This window comes from Choloepus didactylus, chromosome 2 (assembly GCF_015220235.1).
Source record: "Choloepus didactylus isolate mChoDid1 chromosome 2, mChoDid1.pri, whole genome shotgun sequence".
Classification (NCBI taxonomy): Eukaryota; Metazoa; Chordata; class Mammalia; order Pilosa; family Megalonychidae; genus Choloepus; species Choloepus didactylus.
Genome location: NC_051308.1, coordinates 187,208,073 through 187,234,682, shown reverse-complemented (window position 1 = coordinate 187,234,682; position 26,610 = coordinate 187,208,073). Strand labels below are relative to the sequence as shown.

The 26,610-nt window shown below is 39.8% G+C and overlaps 1 protein-coding gene and 1 long non-coding RNA gene across 9 annotated transcripts in view; one reads left to right on the top strand and one right to left on the bottom strand.

Annotated features, from left to right (window-relative positions):
- Positions 1–3,095: 3,095 nt before the first annotated feature.
- Positions 3,096–4,519, bottom strand: LOC119519119. The gene is made up of 3 exons (XR_005213953.1): positions 4,377–4,519; positions 3,894–3,954; positions 3,096–3,241 (listed from the first exon to the last, which is right to left on the bottom strand). It is a non-coding gene; the product is annotated as an uncharacterized LOC119519119 (long non-coding RNA).
- A 212-nt stretch (positions 4,520–4,731) lies between these two features.
- The window catches only part of FGGY (FGGY carbohydrate kinase domain containing), a 472,286-nt gene continuing 450,407 nt past the window's right edge, over positions 4,732–26,610 (top strand). For 2 of the 8 annotated variants that reach the window (XM_037827091.1, XM_037827089.1), the window contains exon 1: positions 4,866–5,085. The gene's annotated coding sequence lies outside the window, so the exon portion shown is untranslated. The other 6 variants (XM_037827086.1, XM_037827084.1, XM_037827085.1 and 3 more) reach the window with 5 other exon arrangements.

The following is a 26,610-nucleotide window of genomic DNA, read 5'->3' as shown; positions in this document are numbered from 1 at the left end:
TTCTCAAAATCACCAATCTAAATTAGACCTCAATCTCAACAAGTTTCTCTCTCTCTCCTAGTATCCTATTTTCCTTCCTACTTGTAATTGTAACAATTATATATTTGTGCGTTTATTTAAGTTTCCTGACTTCAAGTTCCATGAAGACAGGGACAAGTCTGTTCTTCTCAACCCTATCTCCTCAGTGCCTAGAAGAGTAGGCACTAAGTAGATCTTTGTTAAATGAATGAAAACACAAATGTGTGAATGAATAAATGAATACATTTTTTCTGTGCTATGACTCTAAGAATCTGAGGGAAAATACATTTTTTTTCTCTGGTGAGAAAGCACACTGTGGAAGCAGGGAAAAGTTTCAGAGTATGCAGTTAGAGAATCACAGAACTTTCAGGGGTCATCAGGGAAATCATCAGGTCTCTTTTCTGCCTCCCACAGCTGCTCATCGCCATCTCTCAGCAGGAAGGAACTTACACAGAATTCCAGTTCAGCTGGTTCCAGGGTTTCACAAAACCCAGCTTCCTCAAAACAGCTTAAACCTTATATGTTGCTTCACTGATATGACTTTCGGTATTCTTAGTGGACAATGATTCTGTATGATCCCCAAGCTTTCTGGCAATGACAAAGTAGACTTACAAATAATCAACCCTTGTAATTGAATGCAATGCAACAACACTTTCCATTGAGTTGGGGAGGAGGATGAGGGATAGACTGATGCCCTGATATTTATTAGGCATTTTGAAACATTCTACGAGTTAAGAACAGGGAACTGGGGTGGGGGGAGAGGGGAAGTAAAGAGGAGGAGATATAGGCCAACTAGAGGGGAAGCAATGTACAGTTAGATAGCAATTATAGCTTTTCAAAATATGGTTGCATGTATCATCTAATCGGAGGCTCCCTGCAGTCATGGAGAAAGGGGAAGTGTGGATAACGTTTGCATTGTTATCCGTTCCTATTACAGAGATAGAGAAGCAGAGACAACTGGGGGTGGTCCAGGACAGAGATGTGGTTTCAGCAGCAGATAATGAACTCCTGGCCCAGATCTCATGACTGTCAGTTTAGAGCTCTTTCTTCTGGACCACACTGTCACGTCATATTGGTCAACAGTGTAAACTAGGCCTGCAATGTCGTAATCCCTCAACTTCTCTGATGTATTTCCAGTATGTTTTTTCCCTCCTCTTGGTTGGTTTTGTTTGGTTTTAATTTTCACTGGGGTAACCTATACAACACAAATTTTCCCATTTTAACCACATATATGTGTACAATTCAGTGATATAACACTCACAATATTGTGCCACTGTCACCACCATCCATTATCAAAACTTTTTCATTAGTTTTGAAACAGAAACTGTACCCATCAAGCAATAACTCCCAATTTTCCCCACTCTAGCCCCTGGTAAGCTGTAATCTACTTTACTGTCACTATGAATTTGCTTATTCTAGATATTTCATGTAAGTGGAATGATACAACATTTGTCCTTTTGTGTCTGGCTTATTTCATGCAACATGATGTGTTCAAGAATCATCCATGTCATAGCATGTATCAGAATTTCATTCTTTTTTATGGCCAAATAATATTCCATTGCATGCCTGTAATACATTTTGTTTATTCATTCATCTGTTGATGGACACTTGGGTTGTTTCCACCTTTTGGCTAATATGAACAGTGCTGCTAGAAACATTGGTATACAAATATCTGTTTGAGTCCCTGCTTTCAATTCTTTCAGGTATATACCTAGTAGTGGAACTGCCAGGTTATAAGGTAAATCTATGTTCAACTTTCTGAAGAACTGCCAATCTGTTTTCCACACTGGTTGTACCACTTTACATTCCCACAAACAGTATACAAGGGTTCCCATTTCTCTGCATCCTTGCCAATATTTATTTTCAATTTTTAAAAATGATAGCCATCCTAATGGGTGTGCAGTGGTATCTTATTATAATTTGATTTCCCTAATGGCTAACAATGTTGAGCATCTTTTCATGTGCTTATTGGCCATCTTTGTAACTTCTTTGGAGAAATGTCTACTCAAGTCCTTTGCCAATTTTTTTCATTGGTTGGCTGTCTTTTTGTTGCTGAGTTGCAGAAATCCTTTATATATTCTGGATTTTAAACCCTTATCAAATATATGCTTTCTAAATATTTTCTTCCATTCTGTATGTTGTCTTTTTTGCTTTCCTAATGATCTCCTTTGATGCAAAACAATTTTTAATTTTGTCCAAGTCCAATGTGCCTACTTTTTCTTTTGTTGCTCATGCTTTAGGCGTCATATCTAAGAATCCACTGCTTATACAAGGTCCTGAAGAGTTTCCCTCATCTTTTCTTTTAAGAGTTTTTTGGTTTTAGCTCTTATATTTAGGTTTTTGATCCATTTTGAATTAATTTTTGTACATGGTGTGACATAGGGGTCCAATTCATAGATGCCCAGTTTTTCCAGCATCATTTGTTGAACAGACTATTCTTTCCCTGTTGAGTAGACTTGGCCTCCTTGTCAAAAGTCAATTGGCCAAAATGTGTGGGTTCCCAATGTAATTTTGTGATAGAACATCAGAATGGGATAAATTAGGAGTTGGCAAACTAAGGCCCATAGACCAAATCAGCCTGCTGCCTGCTTTTGTAAATAACAGTTTATGAACAACTTTCATTTACATATTTTAATGACTGCTTTCATTCTGCAAAGATACAATTGAGTAGTTATGAGAGAGAATATGTGGCCTGCAAAGCCTAAACTATTTACAATATGGTCCTTTAGAGAAAAAAGTTTGCCTAACCCTGGAATAAATGAATGGAATGGAAGTAAATGGAAAAACACCTATTCATTCATTTTTGAAAAAGAATGAGAATTAGCCTCAGACAACCTAGGTCAGAATCCCACTTCTAGCACTTGACTGGTCCTTGAATAAGTTATCTATATTCTCTGAGCCTGTCTCCTCATCTATAAAAGCAGGGTAATATGATCTACCTTATAGGGCTGCTGTAAGGTTTCAATGAGGTAAGGCAGGTGTATCAGTTATGATTAGGTTTGGCTGTGTGAGACAAAAATGCAAAATATATGTGTCTTAAACAAGACAGTAGTTTATTTCTTTCATATGGAGGTCTGGAAACGGGCAGCTGGGTGTTGATCTGGTGCTGCAGAGTCAAGTGCTTCTATCTTGTTGCTTTGCCTTGTGTGGGTTTCTTTCCTGAGGTTCTCTCATGATCCAAGACGGCTGTTGGCACTCCAGCCATTATGCTATTGTTTTCATACTTTAGTGTGTTAATAAGAGGAAAACAATAAAATAACCAAATATAAAACAGCCTAGAAATAGTGCCATCCACAGTGGTCAAGCAGCAAATTCTCATTAATTCTAGTCTATCCAAGATAAGACCTTCCACAGTTCGTGAGGCAAACAGTGTATTTCATTTATTCCATTCCTGGGGTACATGTAGGAAGATCTGGGAGAGTGTACATTCAGCACCTAACATTTTGCAAAAGCATTGTTGTATCTATACCTCATTTGCTCTTTCCACACCCTGGGAAGGTAAGATGAGCAGGTCTTATTACTCCTGTATTACACTGTAATTCACGCAGGTGATAAGTAACCAGATTCCAGGACCTCATATCTTTCAAAGAGTCCACTGCTAGATCTTTGAGTATTTTGTTGGAAGGGACAGGTGAATGATCATGAGGTAGAAAAAAGAAAATGACCCCAAACCAGGATCCCTAACAGAGAGGCAGCACAAAGTCAGTGGGCTGGTAATGTTGCCTCAGTCTCACTGAGCCCCAGTATCATCTGTAAGACAATGACAAGAACATCTATTTGTTTGTGGGGCTGTTGTGAAGATAGCAGACAAGGGATAGAACGCACCTGGCACATAAGGCCAGTTCAATAAAATCATTCTTATTACCTAAGCTTACCTCACATAACTGGTGTTTCCTTGTAAAGGCATTTTCCTTTACCGGGCCTCAGGTTTCTTTTCTAGGAAAAAAAAGGGTTTGGATTTAGCTGACTGCTAAGCTATCTTCCAAATTTCAAGTTTTATCAGCCCGGGGAACCTGCCTGTCTGTGTGGTTTGTAATGGAAATAGCTCATGTTGGAATTCTCCCTTTGGTTACATAGTGTGTGTCCCCGAGCAAGCTAAAAAGACTTTTGTAAAATAGGACCAATGGTATGAAGTTTATTGGAAAGGTAAGGATTGGGAGGATTGAATGAGGTCGATGAGTCCAGTACCCAACAGATTGTAAATTCCTCAAAGGCAGGGACCAATCTGTAATGTCCTACCTACTTCATAGGGTTGGCCACAGGATTAGATGAGTGAATTGACATAAAGTATCAGGAACAAGTATCTCGCAAAAGTAAGCAATCAAGAACTACAAGAATTCTAAAATTATTTTTTATACCAGCATATACAGTCCTGGTGTTCAGTCAATGGTCGAAAAGGGGAATTACAGGACACACAATTGACACGCGCACCCATCAGGGGCCATGGAGAATTTGCCCTTGTGAGTTCTGCGAGATGAGTCTCCGGAGAAGGAAGCTTAAGGAAAGAGAGCCTCGCGGGCTCCTTTAAAAGCTAGACAGGGAAAAAGGAACCGGAACAGGGCTGCCCTGGGAACCGCCCGCTGGCAGGGAAGAACCCCGCCAGCACGAACCCAGCAGGCAGGCGCGGGCCAATCCTGGGCCCGTTCAAAGGGCCAATCGGGGCGCATTTTACAGGGGCCTCAGGCCACCGCGGGAGGAGGGTGGAGGGTGCCGGGTCGGGGGCTGGGCGGGGTTGCAGCCGCCTATGGGGACCGCCCTGCTGAAGCGTGGTGTGTCTCCCCGCGGCTCCCAGGGGAGCCGGGCTAGCTAAAATGTAATTTCAGATTGGACAAGTAAGTGACCCTCCCCTCAGTCCCACGTGTGCACCGTGGGCGTTTGCAGGCGCGCAGGCTTTCAGCGCAGACGCCCAGGAAGAAGGTTTTCCAACGCGAGAGCACAACGCGGCGGCGCCTCCCTTCCCTTTACCGCTGCTGCCGCCTCTTCCGCCTTTCCTGTGGCCGCTTAAGTCTCACACAAGCCCGGCCGTTGGCTCCTGAGGCGTTGTAGAGTCCTAGTGTCCTCTCCTGGGTGAGGATTCCGGGCAACTCAAGGGAAGGGTCGGCCTTTACTGCATCCCCAAGGCTGTCCATGAGTTGGATGTCTGGAACCCGGGGCCCTCCCCTCTCACGGTCCAGTTAACTGTCCTCTTCCTCTCTTTCCTCCGCCTAACTACCAGTTTTAGGATAATAAGACTTTTCCCAGGCATTTTTGGGAGCCTTTTAAGGCCAGCGGTCTTTGGCGTTTTAAACGCTTTAAGTTTTAAACGCTTTCAGCAGCTTGTGGCAGTGTTGGAGGTGCAGTTTAGTTTAGATGGTACTGTTTGGTTACAGTTGTCCTGGGCAGGAAAGGCCTAGGGGTACCTTTCCATTTTTATTAATTTTCCTCTTTTTAAGAGATTGTCAAGATGTAAAATGGTGACTTTCCGTAATCATTGGCTATTTTCCACTAAAGCACTTCATCCGCACGCTAATTTCGTCCCTAAATTAAAGGATCAGTCGGGTCCAAGATTTGAAAGGGCATCATCAGGTTACTTTTTAAAAAATACGAGATTGGGAGGGGAAGGTGGTTATGCTTTTGAATTGCAAATCAGTAAGAAAGAAAGCAAGTCTTTTAGTTTGTGGCTGTTATATAAATAGTAGTGTTTTGTTTTGTTTTGCTTGCTTGTTCCACCAGGAGTTATATCCCTGACTTTTTACTTTTTTGAGTGCCGGCTGCATCTTTCAGCCTGTTGACTGCCTCCTGGTCTTCTGGGAGTCTCCTCACAGCTTGCTTCTTGACCTCATGGCCATTGGCCTGACTCTTGGAGCAGTTCAGAGCAGTTGGGTAGGATCCCCTAGTGTGAGGCCTGAGGAACACTGGCCTTAAGGATTGGGAAGTTAGAACTCAGGGAGTCAGAAGCGCCTGGAGAATGATTTTGAGGGGGAGGGGAGGTTGGGAGCCTTTCTAGCTGGATTTGGAAGTCAAAACGTGTGTGTTGGGAGAAGAGAATAACAGAGAGTGGAGAGCTATCTTTCTGGATAAATTAAGAAGTTTACTGGGAGGAGACGGGGACTTCTCCAGGCTATGTTAATTTTCTCTGTGGGCCTTGTCTTTTCCTGGAATCTGGTTCTCTTTTCCTAACCTTTCACTTACGTCAGTCACAGTCAATTACCGGCTGGGTTTTAAAGCAATTTGAGGTAATGAGTCTTGCTCTTAAATTCTCAGAGTGGGATCTCCCCATAGGGGATTTGAAATAATTATTTTACCAAAATATACTATAGAGATCATGTAATCTCTCATGTGCCCAGCCCTTTTATAACATAGGAATATAGAATCAACCCAGGTGGTATATAGGCAGGTCATCCAAACCATTTCTTTAATTCATTCATTTATTCACTAATTTTTACCCCAATCCACACTGTGGTAGGTCCTGGGAAAGTAAAGATGAATAAGACCTGGTCTCTGCTTTAAAGCTTTCATCCAATCTGCTTAAACCTAGTCTGATGGGGGAGATGAATACCTGAGTAGCAAATTTTAAAATAGTGAGATTAGTGCTATGGCAAGGTATGCAGAAAATTCTCAGGAGTTGAGAGAAAGGCAAATGGCCCAATATGGGGGCTTGGGGAAGACCTCCAAGAGAATATAAATACCCGAGCTTGATTACAAAGCCTGAGTATGAGTGGGCTGGAAAAAGACAAAAGGGAAGGGGATTATATGATTTGGGAACAGCATGTGCAAAGCTACATAAGCATGGCACATTGTTGATTGGTATAGCTGGACTAAAGGGTAAGGTGGCAAATCACCAGATAGGAGGATGGAGAGGGTGTAAGGGCCAGGAAGGGTCTGGTGAATCATGTTAAGGCTAATTTGAAATTTAAAGGGCAGTTCAGTAGTCATTGAAATGACACTGTCAGATTTGTGCTTTAGAAAGTTAATTTTGATGGCAGGATGGAGAATGAATTGGAGTGATGAAGACTTAAGAGAAGTTGCTGTAGTACTACAGGTGAGGGAGAGGGGTTAGGTTAAAAGTCATGGGGATGGAGAGAAATTAGACTGATTAAGGCTTAATTACTGATTGGATGTAAGGGATGAAGGAGGAATGTAGCTGAGAAGTACCATTGGGAAAGAGAAGGCAGTCTCAATTGGGATACTTTTTAACAGCTTTTTTGAAGTGTAGTTTGACAGAAAATAAACTGGTCATATTAAAGTGTCCGATTTGAGAAATTTTTAACATATGTATATATCTATGAAACCATCACCAAAATCAGTATAAAAAACATGTTCATCGACCCCAAAGATTTCTCATGCTCCTTTGCAATCCTACCACCCCACTCTTCCTCCCCAGTGCTAGGCAACCAGTGATCTCTTTCTGTCACTATAGATTAGTTTAGATTTTCTATAATCTTACACTAATGGGATCATATAGCATACATCTTTTTTTTAGTGTAGCTTCTTTTACCTAGCCTAATTCATTGAGAGTCACCATGTTGTATGGCTCAATAGTTCATACCTTTTTTTACTGTATGGTATTCCATTGAATGAATATAACCTAATTTATCCATTTGCCTGTTGTTGGAGTTTTTAGTTACTTGCCGTTTTTCAGCTATTGCAAATAAAACTTATGAATATTTGTGTACAAGTTTTTGTATAGTATATGCTTTTATTTCTTTTGTTAAACATCTAGGAGTGGAATGGCTAGTTCCATAGTAGGTGTATGTTTAACATTTGAAGAAACAGTCAAACTGTGTTCCAAAGTGATTGTGCTATTTTACATTCCCACCAGCAGTGTATGAATAGTTCTGTTTGCTCCACATCTTCCCTGACACGTGGTATGGTTACTCTTTTTAATTTTAGCTGTTCTAATGTGTTTGAAGTGTAGCATTATAAGTATTGAAGTCAGGTAGGATAAGTCCTTCGAATTCGTTCTTTTTTTAAAGTTGTTTTGGTTATTCTAGGTCCTTTTTGTTTCCAAATGAATTTTACCATCAGTTTGTCAATTGTGAAATAAAGGACTGTTAAATTTTAATTGGAATCTATACATTAATTCTGGAAGAATTGACACCTTAACAATATTGAGTCTTTGGACCTAGGAACATAGTATATCTCTCTTTATTTAGGTCTTCCTTAATTTTTCTTGGCAATATATTTTAGCTTTCTGTGGGTAGGTCTTGCGTGTCTTTTGTCAGATTACAGTAGGAATTTCATATTTTTTATGCTATCGTAAATGATACTGTCTTAAATGTCAATTTCCATTTGCTACTATATAGAAATTCCATTGGTTTTGTATATTGAGCATGTATCCTACAGTCGAGCTAACATACTTATTAGTTCTAATAGCTTTTTCTGTGTATGCTATCAGATTTTCCATGTTGGTGATTATGTTGTCTGAATAAAGACAATTTTACTTCTTCCTTTCCAATCAGGGTGCCTTTTATTTCTTTTTCTTGCTATATTGCACTAGCTAGAACCTCCACTTTAGTTTTGCATAGAAATGATGAGAGTAGATTTCTTGCCTTCTTGCTGATCTTAAGGGGGAAGTATTCATTCTTTCACCTTTAAATATGAAGTATGATGTTAGTTGTGTGTTTTTTGAAGTCCTTTATCAGGTTGAGGAAGTTCCATTTTATTCTTGCCTTGATGAGAGGTGTTTTGTTTTGTTTGTTTGCTTTTTAAACTAAAGAATGGATGAATTTTGTTAATTGCTTTTTCTGCAGCTATGAGATCATCTTTTTTTTTCCCTAAGACTGATATGGTAAATTACGTTAATTGTTTAACAGACCTTAAACTAACCTTGCATTCCTGAGGTAAACCACACTTGGTCTTGACTTATCCCTTTTATATGCTGTTGGATTCTATTTGTTACAATTTTAAGAATGTTTGTGTCTATGTTTATAAGACATATTGAACTATAGGTTTTTTTAAATATTATTGAAATACTGTTCACATACCATACAATCATCCAAAGTGTACAACAGTTGTTCAGTTTCATCATATAGTTGTGCATTCAACACCACAATTTTTGAACATTTTCATCAATCCAAAAAATAAAAAAAAAATGAAAATAAGAATAAAAATAAAAGTAAAAGAGAACACTCAAAGCATCCCATATTCCCCTCTTCCCTCCCTCATTTACTTAAAAAAGTTTTTTTAATTGAAATATAGTCACACACTATTAATCATCTAAAGTGTAACACAGTTGTTTACACTATCATTATATAGTTGTGCATTCATCACCACAATCAATTTTTGGACATTTTCATTACTCCAAAAAATAAAAATCAGACTAGAAATAAAAGTAAGAAGAACACCCAAAGTGTCCCATACCCCCCTCCTCCATATTATTCTTTTACTCTTGGTCCCCATTTTTCTACTCGTTTGTCCATACACTGGGTAATGGGAGTGTGAGCCATAGGTTTTCACAATCACGCAGTCACACCATATAAACTATATAGTTATACGATCACCTTCAGGAATTGAGGATACTGGATTGCAGTTCAACAATTCAGGTATTTCCTTCTAACTATTCTAATAAACTAAAAAGGGATATCTATTTATCTGTAGTTTTTATTTTCTTGTATTATCATTTTTAGTTTTGTTAGAGTAATTCTGGCCTCATCTGATGAGTTGGGAAATATTTTCTCCTCTTCAATTTTCTGTAAGAGTCTATGTAGAATAGGTATTATTCAGTCCTTAAATGTTTGGTAGAATTCATCAGTGAAACCCTCTGAGTCTGGGTTTTTTTTTCTTTTGTATGTATTGTTCTTTTTTTTAAAGAAAGATTTTTAATCTGGGTTTTTTTTTCTTTTGTATGTATTGTTCTTTTTTTTAAAGAAAGATTTTTAAGTATAAGGCCAATTGTTTTGATACATATAGGACTATCCAAGTTATCTATTTCTTCTAGACTGAGCTTTGATAGTTTGTGTAATTCAAGGGATTGCACGTATACTTTAAGTTTTCACATTATTACTATGGAGCTGTATATAATATTCCCTTACCATTTTAATATTTATAGAATTTATTGTGATTTAATCTCTCTCATTCCTAGTATCAGTAATTTGTGTCTTTTGTCTTTTTTTTCCTGATCATTCTGGTTAGAATTTTATTAATTTTAGTGATCTTCTCAAAGAACCAGCTTTTGGTTTCATTTATTTTTTTCTATTTAAAAAAAAAAAATTGTATTGATTTCCACTCTGAAATTTATTATTTCTTTTCTTATGCTTGCTTTTGGTTCCTTTTCTCTTTTCTTTATAGTTTCTTAAGGTAGACGCTGAAGTCATTGAGACCTTTCTTTTCTAAAATAGGCGTTTAATATTGTAAATTTCCCTTAAGTACTGTTTCAGCTGCATCCCACAATTTTGATGTGTTGCCATTTAATTTTTGTTAAATTTTAAATATTTTATAATTTCTCTTGATTTCTGCTTTGACCCATGGGTTATTTAGAAGTGTGTAATTCAGTTTTCAAATATTTGGAGACAGATATCTTCCATTATTGCTTTGTAATTTTATTCTGTTGTCACAGAATGTACTTTGTATGACTTGAATCCTTTTAAATTTTTTGAGATTTGTTTCATGGCCCAGAATGGGATCTGTCACGGTAAATGTTGCATGTGCACTTGGAAAGAATGTGCATTCTGCTTTTGTTGGGTGGAGTGTTCTTTAAATGCCAGTTAGGTTTATTGATTACTATTGTCTGTTATATCCTTGCTGACTTACTATCTACTTTTTCTATCAGTTATTGAAAGAGCAGTATTGAAATCTCTGAGTCTAATTTTGTTTTATGATTATTTCTTCTTGCATTTTTTATCAGATTTTGCTTTATTTCTTTGATGCTCTCTTATTAGGTACATAAATATTGAGGATTGTTAAGTCCTCTGGGTAAATCATCCGTTTTATTATCTCATACTTTCTGGTAATAGTCTTTGCTCTGAAATTGACTTACTCATTATTCCTGGTAATATCCTTAGCTCTGAAATCTGTCTGCTTCAGTTTTCTTTTGAATACTGTTATATTGTATATCTTTTTTCTCTTTTTACTTTTAACCTATTTGTGTCTTTATATTTGAAGTGGGTTTCTTGTAGCCAGTATATAGTTAGATTGGATAACAAAACAAGACCTGACCATCTTTGCCTTTTAATTGGTATGTTTAGACTATTTACAGTTCGTGTGATTATCTGTATAATTTTATTTAAATCTACATCTTGCTCTTTTACTTTTTCTTCTTCCTCTTTCTCTTCTTCTATTTTTTCCATCTGTTCTTTGATCCTGCTTCCATCTTTTTATGCCTTCTTTTAGATTAGTGAGTATTCTTTCTGATCCCATTTTATCTCCTTTGTTGGCTTATTAGGAATAACTTTATTATTCTTTAATGACTGCTTTTGGGTTTGTAGTATACTTATTTAATTTATCAGAGTCTGTTTTTAAGTGATGTGCCATTTCATGTGTAGTATAAGAACTTTACAACAGTATATTTCCATTCTTTTCCTTTTAGCCTTTGTGCTAGTGTTGTTTTATATTTTACTTCTACATATGTTTAAACTCCACAATACATTGTTATTATTTTAGCTTTAAGCAGTCAATTATTTTTTAAAAACTTTCTAATAAAAAAATTTTTATATTTGCCATTTCTGGTATTCTTCATTCCATTGTATACACCCAAGATTTCCATATCATTTGTTGTTGTTGTTGTTGTTGTTGATCTTGTGTATGTTAGAAAAAGGTCTTTATTTCACCTTCATTTTTGAAAAATTTTTCACAGGATAAAGAATTCTAGGTAGGTAACTTTCTTTCATTACTTCAAATATATTACTCTACTGTCTTCTAGGTTCCATTGTTTAAAGAGTAATCTGTTGTCATCTTTATCATTTTCCCTTTGTATAGAATGTGTCTTTTTTCCCCCCTCTGGCTCCTTTTTTTTTTTCTTTCCATTTTTTAAAATTGTAGAATATGACATATATACATAAAAGTGACAACTTTCCAAGTGCAATTTAACAAGTAGATAGAAAATTTCAAAGAATATTATAGGTTACAATTTTATAGTTTCAGTTATTTACTTGTTATTAACATACATACAAAAAAGTAATATATTTCAAAGTATGATTTAACAAGTAGATCTATAGGAAATTTCCAAAGTTATTCTGAGCTAATAGTACCATAGTTTCAGTTATTTCCTTATTGTGAAATACAACATACATGCAAAAAATATATTTAACAAGTAACTATAGAACAAATTTCAAAGGATGCTATGGAGTACAGTTCCACCATTTCAGTTCTTTTCTTCTAACTATTCTAATACCCTAGCAACTAAAAAAAAAAAAAAAAAAAAAAAAAGAAAATTATACGCATATTCAGTATTCATAATCCTTTGTTAATTCCATCTTGTCTGTTGCTACCCCTTCTCCTAGTTCAGTCACTTTCCTGATCTTCAGGAATGTCTAGGCAGTGACCATGCTAACCTTTTCATTTTGAAAAGGGGTGTCAACTTTATGAGCAAAGAGGACACATCTAGTTGATGTTCTTGCAGAGGCTATTGCCTCTGGGTTTTGGGACTTAGCTGGCATAGGAGCACTCTGAAGGATTTTAAGTTTCTGACAAATAAGCTTAGTGAGTGAAACCTTTATAGAGTATCAGATAGGAATCCGGGCACTCTTTAAGGTTTTCGGGACTACTGTTGACTTGCGCCTATCATATTGTGGTCACTTGGCATATCTAGGTGAGGCTTTTATAGGAGTAACCTCCAGGACAATCTCCTGACTCTATTTGAATTCTCTTAGCCACTAATACCTTATTTTCTTGGCTTTCTTTTCCACCTTTTGGTCAAAAAGCATCCTCAATCCCTTGGTGCCAGGGTCAGGCTCATTCCCGGAATCCATGCCCCAGGAAGGCTCATTCATCTTAGGGGTCCTGTCCATGTTGGGGGGAGGGTGATGAATTTATTTGCAGAGTTACACTTAAAGAGATAAAGTCCACATTTGAGCAATAAAAGAGGTTCTCGAGGTCACTCCTAGGCATAATTATGGGTGAGCTTAGCATCCTCTCTACCGCTATTAGTTTTACCAAGCAAGCCTCAATATAGAGGGCTTGACTTATAAGTAGGGGGTTCCTAAGTTCACACAGCATATGTTATGTCCACGATAATCCATCCGTTTCTTGTATTATCATCACTTAGTTGTACAATCCTTATCACTTTCCATTTTAAATAATTCTCATGATCCAAAACATCTCATAGCTCTTGTCAGCCCTTAATTCTTTGTCCATAGTATTTGTGTAATACTAGTATGGAATTCCTATTAATTATAGTGCCTAGTATGCAATATGTAGATTTTTCCCATATACCCTTCTGTTGTGAGCTCTCTATGCTAGTGTCATACCCTAGAAGTATATCATGCAAGCTCCTGTCTATATTTGTGGTGATCTGTGGGAAACATGCCTTTAAACAACCCCTTTCATTCCTATTTGTCTTCATTACAGCTTTGATACTTATAATCCCATTAACAAACAATCGTCACCCCTATCCATTACTGTACCTTTGAATTCACCATCATTAACATATCCAAACATAGTAGATTATCATTCCCCCTCACTAGCTACTATCTATCACTAGGTCCATTCTTGTGGGTGTAAGTAGGACCTTTTGATGAGATTACTTCAGTCAGTTGAGGTGTGACCCACCTAAATCAGAATGGCTCTTAATCCTTTCACTGGAGTCTTTTGTAAGCTTAATGAAATTCAGACAGATAGAGAGAAAGCCATAGGAAGCAAGAAGTTGAAATTTAACAGAACCTAGGAGAATGGGGAGGCCAAGAGAAGGCTGCCATGTGACAGAGAACCCAAGGATCACTGGCAGCCAGCCCCAGAATGCTAGTCTTCAGGAAGAAAGCCTTGCCTTGAAGATGCCTTGATTTGGACCTTCTCTTAGCCTCAAAACCATGAGCTAATAAATTTCCATTGTTTAAACCAACTCATTGCATGGTATTTGAGCAGCCAAGGAAACTAAAACAAATGAGTTTATGTAGAGTTGGGTAATGAAGTAGAAATCATTCAGGCTAAGTGTATTACCAGTCCCTTGGCTGGGTGAGCTATTCTGAAATCTGTTGCTGGCCATGTTGAAAGCTGAAAAGTTTGGATTCCTCTAAACTGGTTGAGAGATGGAGAGATTGATTGGCTATGGGGGATAGAAGTTGAGAAGAAGTCAAAGTCTATAAAATCAAGAAGGATTTAAATCAAACTCAGTCTAGCTTACCAAATTCTGGGATTGTAGAATTATGTGACCAACTTTGACGTTAGAATGAGGCTATTAGGATTTGTTAAAATTACCACATGACATAGTGGAAAAAGCATAGGATGGAAATGCCTCTCTGTTATTCACTGGCTCTGTAGTCTTGATCAAGTGACCTAACTGCTCAGAACTTGAGTTTCCCCATCTGTAAGTTGGGGACCCTTCCAAAATTGTTGGGAGGATTAGCAAGGCTGTCTACTAAGTTACTGGTACCATGCCTGGCACAGAGTACATATTCATAGGAAATTTATTGATTCAAGATAATGGTTGGCTCAAAATATAATAGGTTTAAGAATCATTTGGATTCATTTGCAGATACATGTTAATGAAACACAGATAACAGTAATTACATATGAACTGTTAAGAAGAGCAGGTGTTTGAAGAGGGCCATTTCATAGCTCCCCTTTAAAGACAGTTTAAGACACCCTAGCCCACTTTCCCTTCTCTCCTCAACATACTGGTGTTAATGTCAGCCATTGGATGTTGGGCTGGATGGGTAATTGATTTATCCCAGTGTTTCCTGCATCCAGGGGGACTGTAGGAGGATGAGTGGAAAGGGAAGACCTACTATGTGCTTACCATATGCTAGTAGTTCAGTCTACCTCATCTCCACACAATGCTTGTGGAAACCTGGGAGTCTGTTTGTTTCTTGATTTTGTAGCCAGCTGGTGATACAATATTTTCTTGGGTGTCAGCCTTCTTATCAGGAAGGTCCGCCAAAGGTGAGTGCAATGTGTTGGATCCTCCTTATCTTTTCTAGGCCTGTGTCCTATCCTTGGCTCATGGTTGTTAGTTGCTTTGGAGTTCCCCTGCTTACAGGAGTTTGAATGTCCCTTATATTTCCCAGGAGATAGAGTCTTCTTCCTCTCCCAGGTGTTTAAAGCAGGTAAGCCTTTGCTCCAGGTTGTTCGCCTCAGTAGTTTCTCTTTTTCAGTTTGCTAAAGCTGCTGGAGTGCAGATACTTTAAATGGGTTGGCTTTTACAATGGTGATTTATTAGTTTACAAGCTCACAGTTCTGAGGCCATGAAAACATCCAGATCTAGGCATCATCAAGAAGATACCTTCTTCCTCAAGACAGGCTGCTGGTGATCTGGGACTCCACTGTCAGATGGCTAGGCACATGGCGGTATCTCCTGGTCTCTTCCTTCTTTTCTGGGTTTTGTTCCTTATGGCTTCAGTGGCTTTCTCTGTGTTTCTTTGGCTTTGTCTCTGGCTTTCTTAGCTTCTGTGTCTTTCTTTCTGGATCTCATCCTCTTATAAAGGACTCCAGTAAGAGGATTAAGACCCATCTGGGGCAGCCTCAGCTGAAACAAACTAATCAAAGTTCCCACCCGAAATAGAGCTACACCCGTAGGAATGGATTAGCTTTAAGAACTTCTGTGGTACGTATGTCTTCAAACCATCACAGTTTCTTATATTGATTTTGTTGTCTCAACCTCCTTTCGCCTGAAGGGCAAGTTCTGGAAGGAGGGTCATGGCTAGAGAGGAGTTTCCCAAGTCAGTCCCAGCCAGAACAAAGCCAGGAATTCACAATGGGGGCACAGACTGGCTCCAATCTTCCCTAGGGAGTGTATCCAGAAGGGCCCCAGGAGCCGCTTCTATGGTTCCCCAAAGCTGTGCTTTCTTGGCCTGCCCAGCAAGTGCAGCCCTGGGGAAACATGGTGTATATAAGTCTCCTCTGCTGCCTTTGTCCAGGGCAGGTTGGAACAATGGCCACCCTCAGAGCTGGGCCCACAGTGTTCCAAAGTCGCTAATCAAAAGCCATGATCAGTGGTTGGCCTTCCCCACTCTTTTATTTTGGGGAAGCGGATTTTTATATCCCTTTCTGTCACCAATGAGCTAGCCAGGAGCTGAACCCTATGGTGCCCTACCATGAGAATGGGGGATATGTGCTTGTAGTAGCTGTGCGGAGAGAGCATACCCCAGAAATGAGCAAGGGACACACCTTTCATTAGGACTCTGAGAAATAAATTTGTGAGACTAGTTCCATCTTCCCTGAAGACCTCTATGGTTGCTCTTCTCTGTAGGTCAGATATTACCATGGGAACTGCTGTCACTGAGCTGGAATTGTTAAACACAATGGGGATAATTGGATCTTAAGTTGGCAAAAGCCACGTGGCAGTAGTTTATTCAAAGACAAGGTGGGTGTGGCTATCATAATGGACAGCAGACTCAAATCAGCAGCCAGAATAATCTGACTCACAGAGAATTATGGCATTGGCTAGTAGAGTGTGGAGTTCTTAGAAGTAAAATAGATGGGCAGTCTACTAAATTCTTGTTTGATTTGTATAAGAAGAATTCTGGGTCAAGTGAACAAAAGTCTAACTTGAATTACAGAAACAGAGAGTCATGGCCCCTTAATCAATTCCCAGACTTGAGACAGTTTACAGACCCAGAGCCCCTCGAATGAGGGGAAGGCTGGGTACCTTGGGGAAGGATCCTGTTATACTGCCAAAAATTTATACTGTTAATCTTCCTCCCAGCCTTGCCCAAGGGGACCTATGGCCTTTGACCAGAGTAACTGTGCTTTGGGGAAAAGGAAATGATCAGATATGTTGGGGATTATTAGACACTGGCTCAGAAGTTCCATTAATTCCAGGAGATCCAAAACGTCACTCTGGTCCAACAGTCAGAGTAGGGGCTTAGGGAGGTCAGGTGATTGAGGGAGTTTTAGCTCAGATTCATTTCACAGTAGGTCCAGTGGGTCCCCGGACCCCTTCTGTGGTTATTTCCCCAGTTCTGGAATGCATAATTGGAATAGACATATTCTGCAACTGGCAGAATCCCCACATAGGTTCCCTGACTTGTGAAAGCCACTAGAACCACCCCTGCCTAGCAAAATAGTAAATCAGAAGCAATACCAGACTCCTGGAGGGATTGCAGAGATTAATGCTACTCTTAAGGACTTGAAGGATGCAGGGGTGGTGATTCCCACCACATCCCCATTCGACTCTCCTATTTGGCATGTGCAGAAAACAGTTGGGTCTTGGAGGATGACAGTGGATTATCTTAAGCTTAACCGGGTGGTAACTCCAATTACAGCTGCTGTTCCAGATGTGGTGTCATTGCATGAGCAAATCAGCATATCCCCTGGTACCTAGTATACAGCCATTGATCTTGCAAATGCTTTTTTCTCAATAGCTATTAGTAAGAACCACTGGAAACAGTTTGCTTTCAGCTGGCAAGGCCAGCAGTATACCTTCACTGTCCTATCTCAGGGGTATATGAGCTCTCCAGCCCTATGTCATAATATTGTCCACAGGGACCTTGATCATTTCTCCCTCCCACAAGACATCACACAGGTTAATTATATTGATGATACCATGTTGAATGGACCTAGTGAGCAAGCAGTAGCAGCTTATTGGTAAGGCATTTGCATGTCAGAGGATGGGAGATAGATCCAACAAAAATACAGGGGCCTTCTACCTCAGTAGCATTCGTAGGTGTCCAGTGGTGTAGGGCATGTCGAGATAGCCCTTCTAAGGTGAAAGATAAGCTGTTGCATTTGGCCCCTCCTACAACCAAAAAAGAGGCATGATGCTTAGTTGGCCTCTTTGGATTTTGGAGACAATATTTTCCTCATTTGGGCATGCTACTCTAGCCCATTTTCTGATTGACCCAAAAAGCTGCTGGTTTTTAGTTGGGACCAGAACAAGAGGAGGCTCTGCAACAAGTTCAGGCTGGTGTTCAAGCTGCTCTACCACTTGGGCCATGTGATCCAGCAGATCAAGTGGTGTCAAAAGTGTCAGTGGCAAATAGAGATGCTGTCTGGATCCTTTGGCAGACTCCTTTAGGAGAGTCACAGTGCAGACCATTAGGATGTTGGAGCAAAGCCTTGCCATCCTCTGCAGATAACTACTCTCCTTTTGAGATACATCCTTTGTCCTCCTTCTGGGCTGTAGTAAAGACCAAATGCTTAAGCATGGGCTACCATGAGACCTGAATTGCCCATCATGAACTGGGTGTTGTCTGACCCACCAAGCAATAAAGTTGGGCATGCACAGCAGAACTTCAAAACAGAAGTAGTAGATATGAGATAGGGCTCAAGCAGGCTCTGAAAGCACAAGTAAGTTACATGAGGAAGTGGCCTAAATGCCCATGTCCCCCAGTTCTGTTATATTACCTTCTATTTCCTAGCTCACAGCGATGGCCTCTTGTGGAGTTCCTTATAATCAATTGAGTGAGGAAGAGAAAACTTGGGCCTGGTTTATAGATGGTTCTGCATGATTTACAGGTAGTACTTGAACGTGGACTGCTATAGCACCACAGCCACTTTCTGGGATACCTCTGAAGGACAGTCCTCCAAGTGGGCAGAATTTTGAGCAGTGTACCTGGTTGTTCATTTCACTTAAAAGGAGAAATGGCTAGAAGTATGTCTTGTACTGACTGATGGGCTGCCACCAGTGGTTTGGCTGGATGGACTTGGAAGGAACATGATTGGAAAATTGGTGACAAAGAGGTCTGGATAAGGAAGTATGTGGATAGACCTTTCTGAGTGGGAGAAAACATCCTGAGGATATTTGTATCCTATATGGATGCTCACCAGAAGGGGACTTCAGCAGCGGAAGATTTTGATAATCAAGTGGATAGGATAACCCTTTCTGTGAGCACCAGTCAGCGTCTTTCCCCAGCCTCTCCTGTCATTGCCCAATGGGCTTATGAACAGAGTGGTGACGTTGGTATGCATAGAGGTTATGCATGGGCGTAGTGACGTGGATTTCCACTCACAATTGCTGACCTGGCTACAGCCACTGCTGAGTGCGCAATCTGCCAGCAGTAGAGATCAACACTCAGTCTCCAGTATGACATCATTTGCCAAGATGATCAACCTGCTACCTGGTAGCAGGTTGATTACATTTAACCATTTCTATCATGGAAGCGGCAGTGTTTTGTTCTAACTGGAATAGATACATGCTTCAAATATGGGTTTGCCTTACCTGCATGCAATGCTTCTGCCAAAACTACCATCTGTAGACTTAGAGAATGCTTTATCCACCATCATGGTATTCCACACTGCATTGCTTCTGATCAGGGAGGAACACACTTCACGGCAGATGAAGTACAGGAATGGGCACATGCACTCAGTTCACTTGTCTTTCCATGTTCCCCATCATCCTGAAGCAACTGGATTGATAAAAAGGTGGAATGGCCTTTTGGAGACTCAATTACAGTACCAACTGGTTGGCAATACCTTGCAGGACTGGGGCAGTGTTCTCTAGGAGGCTGTATATGCTCTAAATTAGCGTCCACTCTGTGATGCTGGTTTCTCCCATAACCAGGATTCGTGGGTCAAGGAATCAAGGGGTGGATATGGGAGTCACACCACTCACTATTACCCATAGTGATCCACTAGAAAAATTTTTGCTTCTTGTCCTTGCAACCTTAAGCTCTGCTGGTCTACAGGTCTTAGTTCCCAAAGGAGGAGTCCTTCCACTGGGAGACACAACAGTGATTCCATTGAACTGGAAATGAAGACTGCCACCTTGCCACTTTGGGCTCCTCATGCCTCCAAATCAACAGTCAAAGAAGGGAATTACTATACTACCTGTGGTGATTGATCCTTATTATCAAAGGGAAATCAGACTAGTATTACATAATGGAGGTAAAGAAAAGTTTGTCTGGAGTATAGAACCCTAGGGAGTCTCTTAGTACCACCATGCCCATTGATAAAAGTCAGCAGAAAACTGCAACAACCCAATCCAGGCAGGACTACCAGTGGCCTAGAAACTACAGGAATGAAGGTTTGGGTCACCCCACCAGGCAAAGAACCATGGCTAGCTGAAATGCTTGCTGAGGGCAAAGGGCATATGGAATGGGTAGTGGACAAAGGTGATTATAATAACGAGCTAAGACCATATGACCAGTTATAGCCACAAGGACTGTAATGGTTATGAGTATTTCTTCCTTGCTTTGTTATGAGTATGTTTATATATATAAACATATGTATACGCACACTCACACACACCCTAAATATCTTTGGTTTCTTCTCTATTTTTCTCTATCTTATCCCCTGAACATATGACAGAAGCTTATTAACTTCATGTTGCATTATTTAAGTTATAGGTTATCAAGTTTAACAGTGAATATTCCCCAAGGATTTGCACTTCATTCTGGGGAAGGTTAGTATGTTTCTGGTTGTATGCAGGAGAGTTGGGCATTGTTAGGTGAAAATATGATTTGCTGTTTTTATTTAGAGATTAGTATGGTTTAAGGAGGTGTGTATAGGTGCCAAGTTGATTAGGAGTGGAATGTGAAGGTTAAATTCATGTGTCAGCTTGGCCAGTGTTTTAGTTTCCTAGGCTGCTCAAGCAAATACCATGCAATGGTTTGGCTTAAACAATGGGAATTTATTTGCTTCTGATTTTGAGGCAGGGAAAGTGTCCAAATCAAGGCATCATCAAGGCGATGCCTTCTCCCTGAAGACTGTGGCATTCTGGAGCTGACTGCCAGTGAGCATTGGGTCTTCTGTCACATGGCAAGGCATATGGTGGAGTCTCCTGGTCTCTTCCTTCTCTTCTGGTTCCGTTTCTGTTTCTTGCTTCCTGTGGCTTTCTCTCTCTCTTTGTCTGAATTTCATTCTCTTATGAAGGACTCCAGTAATAGGATTAAGACCCAGCCTGATTGGGGCGATCATACCTTAACTGAAGTGGCCTCATCCAAATGTCCTACTTACAATGAGTTCACACCCACAGGAATGGATTAAAGTTAAGAACATGTTTTTTCTGGGGTACATACAGCTTCAAACCAACACAACCAGGCTATGGTGTCCAGTTGTTTGGTCAAGGAAGTTCTTGTCTGATTGTTACTGTGAGGATATTTCATGGATTGAAATAATCAGTAAGTTTATTGCATCTGGCTGATTATATCTACAACCAACTGAGGATATTGCCTTCAACAATGAGAAAAGTCTCATCCAATCAGGTGAAGGCCTTAAAAGGAGAAGTGATGATTTCAGCAGTGAGAAAGGAGAATTTTCACCTCTACTTCAGCCAGCCAGCTTGTCCTGGGGAATTCATCAAAAATCTTCATGAGAGTTCGCAGCTTGCAGACTGCCCTACAGAATTTGGACTTGCCCATCTCCACAGCTGAGTGAGCCAATTCCTATAAAAATCTCATAATATATATGTATATATAAGATATATATATCTTCTGTTGACTCTGTTTCCTTAGAGAACCCTGACTAATACAGTTTAGTATTACAAAGAGATGAAAGCATAGAATACTGAGGGGCACTTGGAAAAGGGACACTTAATCCATTTGGGATGAAAAATGTAAGTTGTGGATGTTCACCAAATGGGTGAGAAGTTGGTGTAGGGAACGGCTTCCCAGGAAGAGGTAACAGTATTAACAAGGGCATTGAACCTTCATTTGAAGGATTGCTAGTAGTTTTGTAGGATTGGAGTGTAAGGAGTAGAGATGGGGGAGACAGATAGGGAGCTAAGGTTCAAGAGGCAGTCAGGAGTAAGAGCTTAGAGACCCTTGTGGGTCAAATAAAGGGCTTAGGTTTTACTGTGTGAAGACAAATGGGTGGTTTTTTATTTTTTATTATTTATTTATTTATTTATTTTTTTTAATCTTCATTTTATTGAGATATATTCACATACCATGCAGTCATACAAAACAAATCGTACATTCGATTGTTCACAGTACCATTACATAGTTGTACATTCGTCACCTAAGTCAATCCCTGACACCTTCATTAGCACACACACACAAATAACAAGAATAATAATTAAAGTGAAAAAGAGCAATTGAAGTAAAAAAGAACACTGGGTACCTTTATCTGTCTGTCTGTTTGTTTCCTTCCCCTATTTTTCTACTCATCCATCCATAAACTAGACAAAGTGGAGTGTGGTCCTTATGGCTTTCCCAATCCCATTGTCACCCCTCATAAGCTACATTATTGTACAATTGTCTTTGAGATTCATGGGTTCTGGGTTGTAGTTTGATAGTTTCAGGTATCCACCACCAGCTACCCCAATTCTTTAGAACCTAAAAAGGGTCATCTAAATTGTGCGTAAGAGTGCCCACCAGAGTGACCTTTCGGCTCCTTTTGGAATCTCTCTGCCACTGAAGCTTATTTCATTTCCTTTCACATCCCCCTTTTGGTCAAGAAGATGTTCTCCATCCCACGATGCCAGGTCTACATTCCTCCCCAGGAGTCATATTCCATGTTGCCAGGGAGATTCACTCCCCTGGGTGTCTGATCCCACGTAGGGGGGAGAAATGGGTGGTTTTTAAACTTGTACTTTAGCCTCAGTAGTTTTGAAAGTGCTATGTTTTGGAATGGCATACTGTCCTGATCCCCAGGCTTAATGTTTAATCTTCCGATAGCTCAGTTTTAGGCCTTTCACCTTAGACCTTAAAGCTACTGGGCCATGCTTCATAAACAGGTAATCAAGAATAGGACAAAGGCCTCGGCCATCTTTTGGCTTCGCATTGTTTCTGAGGCAGGGGTTTTGCCAAATCATGTAGAGAATGGATTTTGTTGCCTTACCTAATACTGCCTTGAGCCCTTCCCGATTTACTGGCATCTGACAGCTCTTATTAAGGTTGGTGGGTTCTTGTTTTAATTTGAGTTACTTTCTGGGAAAAGTCATGGATTTCGGCCAGTATGCTAATGATAATGGCATTGCTTTGAAGGTCTGGTTGGTTTTGTAGAAAATCATTTCATAGTCAATTATGTCATCAAATCAACAGCAGCCTCTTGGAGAAGAAAGCAATAGAGGGGGAGAAGCTACATGTATATTTAAATTATTCAGAACTCAAAGAAAGGCCGGGAATTCATGTTTCAAAAAAGAGGAGTCCATGCAAGTATAAATCACTAAGCTTGCATATAATTTTCCCCATTATGGATTAGCTTGGTGATTGATATGTTGGGGATTAAAATTCAGTAGCCTTGTGTTTGGAATCAGCACACTGAGTCCACTCTTTTTCCCTGTACTGTCACTTTTCTGCTTCCAGAGTCTTGGTGAGAGTGAGAAACCATAAAATCCAAACTTATGTCTTTAAACGAACTCAGTGTGTAAATTGGGTTTATTGATCCATTTGTCTTGGTGGGCTCCCTCTCCATCTTCCTTCTTCTGTTTACATGTATTCCTGTAAAAGTAGGGCCCATTTCCAAGGTGGGAGGGAGCATGGAGATCTTAATCTCCCAAAAGGGAGGCTTTGTGACATTCTTCCTGGTACTCTTCAGGGGCAGTGAGTCCTTAGATTATTTTTATTTTAAAATGTTATTTGACTATTTTATACAACAAAAATTCTCCCCTCTCCCATAACCCAGTAGTTCTCCTGTTACTACATTCTGCTTTTGTATAGGTGCAAGGAATTAGGTAGGCGGCAAGATATTCTCAGTCAATATCTAATATTTCCTACAACAAGATTTATAGTGACATAAGGCAGTCTTTATTAACCCAGTTCTAATGGCTGAGTGTCTGAGGAAGTTTCACAGGATAAATGGATGTGAAAGATCATTCCAAAGGCAGCTTGGTTAGTGTGGAAAGCTAAGTCATTTCAGGAATGGTGTGAAGAGTCCAGATCTGACTCAGATAAACCCAGATTTGAACACAGGCTTCCTCTCTACTGGCTTTGTAACCATCAGCAGGATATTGATCCTCCTGGTATTTCAGTATTCTCATCTGTAATGAGAGAAACAGTATATATCTTGATGGGTATTACAGAGTGGGTTCTCCTTCCTTTCTCCACAGAAGAAATGGCTTGGTAGAGGATCAGGAGAAGGCATTGTAAATAACTAAGGAGTTGGTTTACTGGAACAAGTTGGACAGAAGAGATGGGAGGGAGTAAGCAGGCTTTTTCAGAGGAGGACATGAGAGATCCAAAGTTTAACTTGCTCCAGGGGGATGTTTGTTAGCAGGTTCAGAGATGTCGTTTTGATGAGTCAGATTTTTCATCCATGATTTCTTTAGGACCTATACTGTGCATTTGGCCATAAAGTGGTTGGATTTTGTATTTCCTTTGTGACCTGTTGTGCTAATGCCTGTGTAGCCCTCTGAGGGTGTGGGGTTTGGCCACCATCCAGGACTGGCCCAGTTTTGATTCTTTGACTGCCACTTTGTGAGGCAGGCATGGGGACTTGGTGAGTTTTGACTTTTTTGCCTTTTGGAATCCAACTTCAAAGTTAAAGGGACAACTAGCCTTTTTTACAGTCTGATTTGATACCATGCCCTTGCTCCAATCCCCTTGTGTTTGTCTTTAAAAATGGGCCCAGACCCTCTCTCTCTAGCTAAGCCAACTTGAAAGGTGAAATCACTGTCCTCCCCGCTATGTGGGATCAGACACCGAGGGGAGCGAATCTCCCTGGCGACATGGAATATGACTCCCGTGGAGGAATGTAGAACCGGCATCGTGGGATGGAGAACATCATCTTGACCAAAAGGGGAAAATGAAAGGAAAGGAAATAAGCTTCAGTGGCAGAGAGATTCCAAAAGGAGCCGAGAGGTCAGTCAGGTGGGCACTCTTACACACAATGTAGACAACCCTTTTTAGGTTATAATGAATTGGGGTAGCTGGTGGTAGATACCTGAAACTATCAAACTACAGCCTAGAACCCGTGAATCTTGAAGACGATTGTATAAAAATGTAGCTTATGACGGGTGAGAATGGGATTGGGAAAGCCATAAGGACCACACTCCCCTTTGTCTAGTTTATGGATGGATGAATAGAAAAATGGGGGAAGGAAACAAACAAACAAACAAACAGACAAAGGCACCCAGTGTTCTTTTTTTACTTTAATTGCTCTTTTTCACTTTAATTATTATTCTTGTTATTTGTGGTAATGAAGGTGTCAGGGATTGATTTTGCTGATGAATGTACAACTATATAATGGTACTGCAAACAATCGAATGTACAGTTTGTTTTGTATGACTGCGTGGTATGTGAATATATCTCAATAAAATGAATATTAAAAAAAAAATTTGGCCCAGAGCCATGGGTAAACTGGCACCTCCAGTTTAGAAACTAACTTTTCTGCATTTGGTGGAAAAAGGTGGGCTTGGAATAGGATGTCTGACCCCTGAAGTAAGGCCAGTGTTCTGGCAGCAACATGAAGCCATTTTATTGCTATTCACAGTTTTACTAGCTGCGTTAGTGTTAAAAAAAATTATTATTAGAGAGGTTGTAGGCTTCCAGAAAAATCATGCAGGAAACACAGAATTCCCATTAACCCTCCCTCCCCTTATTAACACATTTCATTAGTGTGGTACTTTTGTTAAAGTTGATGAAAGAATATTATTATAATTGTACTCACTATAGTCTGTAGTTTACATTAGGGTTCACTTTTGTGTTGTACAGTCCTATTTTTTAAAAATTTTATTCTAGTAACATATATACAACCTAAAATTTCCCCTTTTAGCCACATTCAAATATATAATTTATTGGTGTCAGTCATATTCACAATTTTGTGCTAGTGCTGCCATCACCACCATCCATTACCAAGACCTTTTCATCACCCCAAACAGAAATTCTGCACCAAATAAGCATTAGTAGGTGCATTAGTTTTTGCTTGAAGTACATCCATCAACTAGAAATCACCATTTGATTTTCAAAAATCAGATCCCTACATTAGATTCTCAACCTTTCAAGTCAGAGATAATAGATTTTTCAGCCTCATATTCTAGTTTCCTGGTACAGAGAAAGCACTTAATATTTGCTTGTTTACTGTTAGAATAAGTGACTACAAGCTGGTATGGGTAATGCATATTAAAAGATTGTGGGAGGTGGTTTGGTGTTGGAAAGAACTGTTGATCCATAACAATAGTCCTAATGATTGCTGCCCTTTACTGAGAGCATAACAAGTACCAGGCACTGTGCTAGGCGCTTCAGTTTTAACTTAGTCTTTCCAGTATCCTATGAGATTGGAGCTCTTGTTATCCCAACAAATGAGGCAACTTTGCTCAGAAAGGTTAACTTGCCCAAGATCAAACAGGTAGTGATGGTATAGCCAGAATTTGAACTTCTCTGACTCCAAAGCCCAAGTCCAAGTACAGTGTTATGGGGTGCTTCTCAAATTAACTGTGCGTATGCATCACCTGTGATTTTGTTAAAATACAGATTCTGATTCAGAAGGTATAGGGTGGGGCCTGTGATTCTGCATTTGGGACAAAATCTCAGGTGCTGCAGAGGATGCTGGTCTGAGAACTACACTTTAAGTAGCAAGTCTGTGGAGTGTCTTTGACTATGTATTACTATTATTTTACAGCTCCATTTTTTTTCTGCTGTGCTTGCCACCTCCAGTGATTCCTTCTAATAATATAAGAATTACCCTTTTAAAGCTCCTCTA